This window comes from Salmo trutta, chromosome 19 (genome assembly GCF_901001165.1).
Source record: "Salmo trutta chromosome 19, fSalTru1.1, whole genome shotgun sequence".
Lineage (NCBI taxonomy): Eukaryota > Metazoa > Chordata > Actinopteri > Salmoniformes > Salmonidae > Salmo > Salmo trutta.
Window position 1 is genome coordinate 28,713,783 of NC_042975.1, and position 6,000 is coordinate 28,719,782.

The following is a 6,000-nucleotide window of genomic DNA, read 5'->3' on the forward strand; positions in this document are numbered from 1 at the left end:
GGTGGATCTTTGATGTTATGGGACTATTTTGCTTCCACTGATCCTGGGGCCCGTTAAGATCAACTGCATCATGAACTTCACCCAGTACCAGGACATTTTAGCCAAAGACCTGGTTGCCTCTGACAGGATGCTGAAACTTGTCTGCAAGCGGATCTTCCAGCAACACAATAACCCCAAGCACACATCAAAATCCACAAAGAAATGGTTAATTAGCCATAAATGTAAATTTTGCAATGGCCTTCTCAGTCTCCAGACTTAAAACCCATTGAAAACCTATGGTTTGAATTTAAAAGGGCAGTCCATACGCGCAGACGAAGGATATCAAGCATCTGGAAAGATTCTGTATGGAGGATTAATGGTCTAAAATCCCTCCTAATTTGTTCTCCAACTCATAAAACATTTTAGAAAAAGACTCAGTGCCATTATCCTTGCAAGGTGAGGTATTGAAAGGTATTGAAAACAGTGGTGTCAATAATTTTGACCCCTACCTTTTCAGAAAAAAATTTGTTAATTAAATAAAATGTGCTACCTAAACAAAATCTATTTTTCTCTGAGCAATTGTATTAGTATAAAATAATATATGCATTAGATAATTAATTCACTGAGCTATATTGTATGCTAAATAAATTGAAATTATAGTCATTTGACATAGTCATTTGACAGTCAAAAGTTTGGACACACCAACTTATTCAGCGTTTTTTCTTTATTTGGACTATTTTCAACATTGTAGAATAATATTGAAGACATCACAACTATGAAATAACATATATTGAATCAAGTAGTAACCAAAAAAGTGTTAAACAAATCAAAATGTATTTTTGATTCTTCAAAGTAGCCACCCTTTGCCTTGATGACAGCTTTGCACACTCTTGGCATTCTCTCAACCAGCTTCACGAGGAATGCTTTTCCAACAGTCTTGAAGGAGTTCCCAAAATTCCATGCGAGACATTGCCAAGAAACTGAAGATCTCGTACAACGCTGTGTACTACTCCCTTCACAGAACAGTGCAAACTGGCTCTAACCAGAATAGAAAGAGGAGTGGGAGGCAAAATTGCAAAAGGGTTTTCTAATTATCATTTAGCCTTTGAAAATGATAAACATGGATTAGCTAACACAATGTGCCATTGGAACACAGGAGTGATGTTTGCTGATAATGGGCCTCTGTACACCTATGTAGATATTCCATAAAAAGCTACAATAGTCATTTACAACATTAAGAATGTCTACACTGTATTTCTGATCAATTTGATGTTATTTTAATGGACAAAAAATTAGCTTTTCTTTCACAAACAAGGACATTTCTAGGTGATCTCAAAATTTTGAACGGTAGTGTATATTTTCAAAGAAGCTTAGATCATCATTATTTGGTCCGTATAGGTTAATAAGCCATATCTGTTTATCGTCCAATAACATATTTAAAATAATCCATCTACCTTGATGATCTGTTTGGACAATTTGCACGTTTGGATCAAAATTACTGTTAATTAATATCATCACCCCTTTTGAGTTTCTTTGCCCTTGGGAGAAATATATTTTGTCCCCCCAGTCCTTTTTTCACAAAACTTCATCTAAAATTGTTGAATGAGTTTCCTGTAAACAATAGATATTCTATTCCTTCTCTTTTAGCCAGGTAAATACTGATTGTCTTTTCTTATTATCTGCTAACATGGAACCCAAACCAGCTGCGCGCGTGAGCCATTGTGCATACATTTATTTTGTCCCCCCCACACCAAACGCAATTACGACACACATTTTAAACTTTACAAAACAAACTCTGAACCAATTACATTAATTTGGGGACAGGTCAAAAAGCATTAAACCTTTATGGCAATTTAGCTAGCTAGATGGCACTTGCTAGCTAATTTGTCCTGGGATATAAACATTGAGTTGTTATTTTACCTGAAATGCACAAGGTCCTCTACTCCGACAATTAATCCACACATAAAACGGTCAACCGAATCATTTCTAGTCATCTCTCCTCCTAGGCCTTTTCTTCTCTTGACTTTATATTGCCACCAACCTCATTCGTATTTCAGTCACCCACGTGGGTATAACCAATGAGGAGATGGCACATGGGTACCTGCTTCAATAAACCAATGAGGAGATGGGAGAGGCAGGACTTGCAGCGTGATCTGCATCAGAAATAGAACTGACTTCTATTTTAGCCCTTGGCAACGCAGACGCTCGTTGGCGCGCGCGAGCAGCGTGGGTGCAATCATTTAATAATATAGATTTCGACATTTATTTTGTAACGCGTGCGCACACGACGTGAGCTGTGTAGTCAGCTTGTAATCCATTATAATAATAACTGGCTATACTTATTTCACCATAATGAGACACAAGTTTAAATTCTATTTATCTATTTAATATATGTTTGTAAACGCACCATTAAAAGTTAACATGATGATTGAGTGTCTATATAGCTGTTCCATGATATTTGCATTGCTACTAAGTAAACCTCCAATTGGTCCGCACTATTCCACCCTCTAAAACCCCTCCTCATCCCGAGTTGGGTTGTCATCCCAATGCCCTGCAGACCACCCCCGACCCCCCGGATCCCAAGGCCCCGGAGAGACCCTGACCCATCCTTTGAAAAGAGCATACAGTGCCACCCACAGAACAGAAGCAGATCAACCGCCAAATGCATTTCCATCGCCGTCACCTCGATTTGTATTATATACAGTCATAAAATAAAATATATATATACATATATATATATTTTTTTAATCCTGTTTATCTTATTTTCCATAATTAGCTATTCATATTTGTAGTAATGTACAAAGCCAAGTTTGCATATCTACAAAGTTTGCACCCATTTCTATCAGTAGAGAATAAAAGACCAAATACAAAGCTAAAAACATTAATTCTTGACAGGTGCTTACTTAGTTTTCACTGAAACAAACAATCATTCAGTAGAGAGAGATACAGTTGTTTTGTCATAAGACAGGGTCTGTGATTGTCCTCAGACAGACAATGGAAGCAGACAGGTACATTGAGAACCAGACAGAGGACAATTAAAGTGTGTTTTCTATGTTCTTTCCTAAATCCAAGGATACCGTCTTCATTTGTGAGCATTCAAAAAACTAAAAAGGACAACTCGTCTTATTATTTATTCATAATGGTTTGGCAAACTCCCATTAAGTATGTATTCACATTTATTTGAGACTTGCCTTCGGGTGCTTAGTTTGAACTTTCCTCCACCAAGCCCTGCATCCAGCTTAGGGTTTTGTTCTTGCGGGACTTCAAAAGAAATGCAATATTTTTTTTATATGTTATGTAATTATTTAACTGGGTTTTACAGTTGAACATTTTTAAACACAAATGCATGCGGAGTCCCACCAATTAGAGGAGGTCTGGTTGCCTGTTCATTAGTCAAGGCAAAGTCAGCCTCCAGTTTCCTCTGCTCTCAAAGCACAGTTGATATCTACTCCTCACACGGCCCAAACATCATTCAATACTACAGTAAGAAGGGCTCCCAGGTGACGCAGCGGTCTAAGGCACTGCATCTCAGTGCTAGAGGCATCACTACAGACCATGGTTCGATTCCAGGCTGTATCACAACTGGCTGTGATTGGGAGTCCCATAGGGCGTAGCACAATTGGCCCAGTGTCGTCCTTAGGGTTTGGCCTGGGTAGACCGTCATTGTAAATAAGACTTTGTTCTTAACCGACTTGCCTAGTTAAATGAAGGTTAAAAAGAAGAAAACACAACAACAGAAAATGTAGGCCTAACCAGAATAGACTGCTTTTCAACCTCACTAGAAGCCTGACAATAACAGAAAAACACAGAAAAAAATTACCCAAAAAGAAGACAAAATATGTCCTACAGGCTGGCTCAGTCACAGTCTGTTCCAGGGATAGGAAATGCATTTTATTCATATCATCATCATCATCATATTCCTCATTTTATGACACACACAGAACTTTCTGAATGTAACAAGAACACTGAGTAGTGAGGTCAGATATGTAAAAGGGCTTGAGTTGTTTGAGGGGCAATTCTGTATCGAATGGTGAGAGGCAAGGGTATCTTTGCTGTCTTTGGCATTTAATAAAGTCGTAAGACTTTCAGGTGATGTCCTTTTCAATCTAATGTGCTTACTCTCTTTGTGTGTGTTTGTGCATGTGTGTGCGTATGCTTATGTACGAACAGTCACAGACAGGGAGCTGTTCAAATCGAATCACTTTACCTACCATGAGGTGTAAATTCTCTCAAACACTTTCCACATTTCTGTAATCACAGCATCTTCTACACTCCAACAAGATCATAATCCAGTAGGAACCTCAGCGTTGCCCTGCACTGAGCAGCCCCTGCTGCTCTATAACATCCCAAATCAAACTTTGTGTCAGTATTTTACATAAATAATTATCTGCTTCTGTGAGTAGCAATGTTCCCTCTACTGCATCTTTCTAGCGCTGGACCAATGCTAAAGACGGAGGCACAGTGCAATCTTATCTTCAGCAGGTGAACAAAGTAGCTAATTCTGTCCAAGCGCTCATTACACATTTATTCCCAGTGAAATTTAGTAATTTTGGGATAGATTCTCTCCCTCCGAGGCCAGGCACACCAGACAGTTGCAAGCCACAGAATAGGTGTATATGATCACACGACTCCCCTCTGGGCATATATGCATCCTGCACAGGGTGAACTCCATACAGAAGGGAATTGTGGGATATGCATCAGGCCAGCATTCATGTGTGTATGTGTGTCACTTAAAGTACAGAGAGATCTCTCACTATGAGAGAGTAACGGAAGAAGGCATAACCAAGATTAATCCACCTCTCTCTTCACCCAACTGTCTCATTCTAGTAAGTAACCCATCTCCTTTTTGCACTGAGAGAGGATTCTTTCTGGGGAGACACTATCACATAGTGTCCAAATTAGAAAACATTCAACACAGTGACAAAAAACACGAGCCCACATCTCCAAATACTCATTGTAAGAAACTATTCAGTCAGCTAGAGTAAGCACCCTTCTTCTCAAGTACCATGTAATCTGCATCCATTATCAAATGATTTACAGTATTTTAATTTGACTCCTGACTTGATAAAAGTACCATGTGCGTGCTGAGATGAAATGCTAAAGTATTATTTATGTTCACTGCAATAAAGCAGCATATTTAAAGCTTACCAGACTGAAACTGACTTCTCATCCTGCATGTGGAAGAATTAGACGTTTTTGGGAATGTATCTATGTCACCATTCATCTGTGTCAATGAGCTGTGCATAATCCTCTCTAACACTACCGAAGACAGAGCCATGGTTTACTGTAGTCCAAGGGTAAGTGGGACATTTTTTCTTTTTAAATAAGACAATTAAAAACTAACCATACATCAAACTGCACAACATTTGGCAAACCCCTCCCTTTGAGCAAAATGTCACTGTGTGTGATAATTTCCTGAAGAAGGGAACAGTTATTTCAACAGTAAGCAGTGCAGAAAACAAACAAACCAAAAAACACATGATAAAGTAAAGTAAGAACCTACCTCTTAGTCAGATGCCAAAAATCACAGTCTTGGACAAGTCAGAAAACCATAGAGCTGATGAGTAGCCAGTGTTTCTTTTCTCTCGGTTTGGCTTCTAAGAAGGAATTCCTTCTAATGTATATCTACAAAAGCATGGAATCCAGCAGCGGACTGTGCTCCATGGGGCTCTAGAGCAGCAAGGCTGTCATTGCCTCCGGTGGCTGTGCAGGGCTGACTGTTAGGCAGGTAGAACTGAAACAGGAGGATACAAGTGCTCAACAGTAGTCCTCTTTTCTGTGGCTTGGGCAGGAGAGGGAGAACTGAGCATCTTTTTGTGATGTAGAAATCCCAGTGTGAACACCACCACGCGCCTTTAATCCTCACACGTTTTCCAAAGCAGGTAGGAGATTAAGAAGGTTGGGTAGCATCAACATTGTTCTTGCTAAAGCAGCAACCTCTCTCTTTCCCCCACATCCTTCTGTGCCTCTTTATTTATTTGGGACTGGAGCTATGAGAGAGAGAGTGTGTTTGTTTGTGTG

At 39.4% G+C, this 6,000-nt stretch overlaps 1 protein-coding gene across 1 annotated transcript in view; it reads right to left on the minus strand.

Annotated features, from left to right (window-relative positions):
- The window catches only part of LOC115154296 (delta-sarcoglycan), a 268,808-nt gene extending 263,060 nt beyond the window's left edge, over positions 1–5,748 (minus strand). The window contains exon 1 of the mRNA XM_029700373.1: positions 5,483–5,748. The gene's annotated coding sequence lies outside the window, so the exon portion shown is untranslated. The remainder of the gene's footprint in view (positions 1–5,482) is intronic.
- Positions 5,749–6,000: the final 252 nt, after the last annotated feature.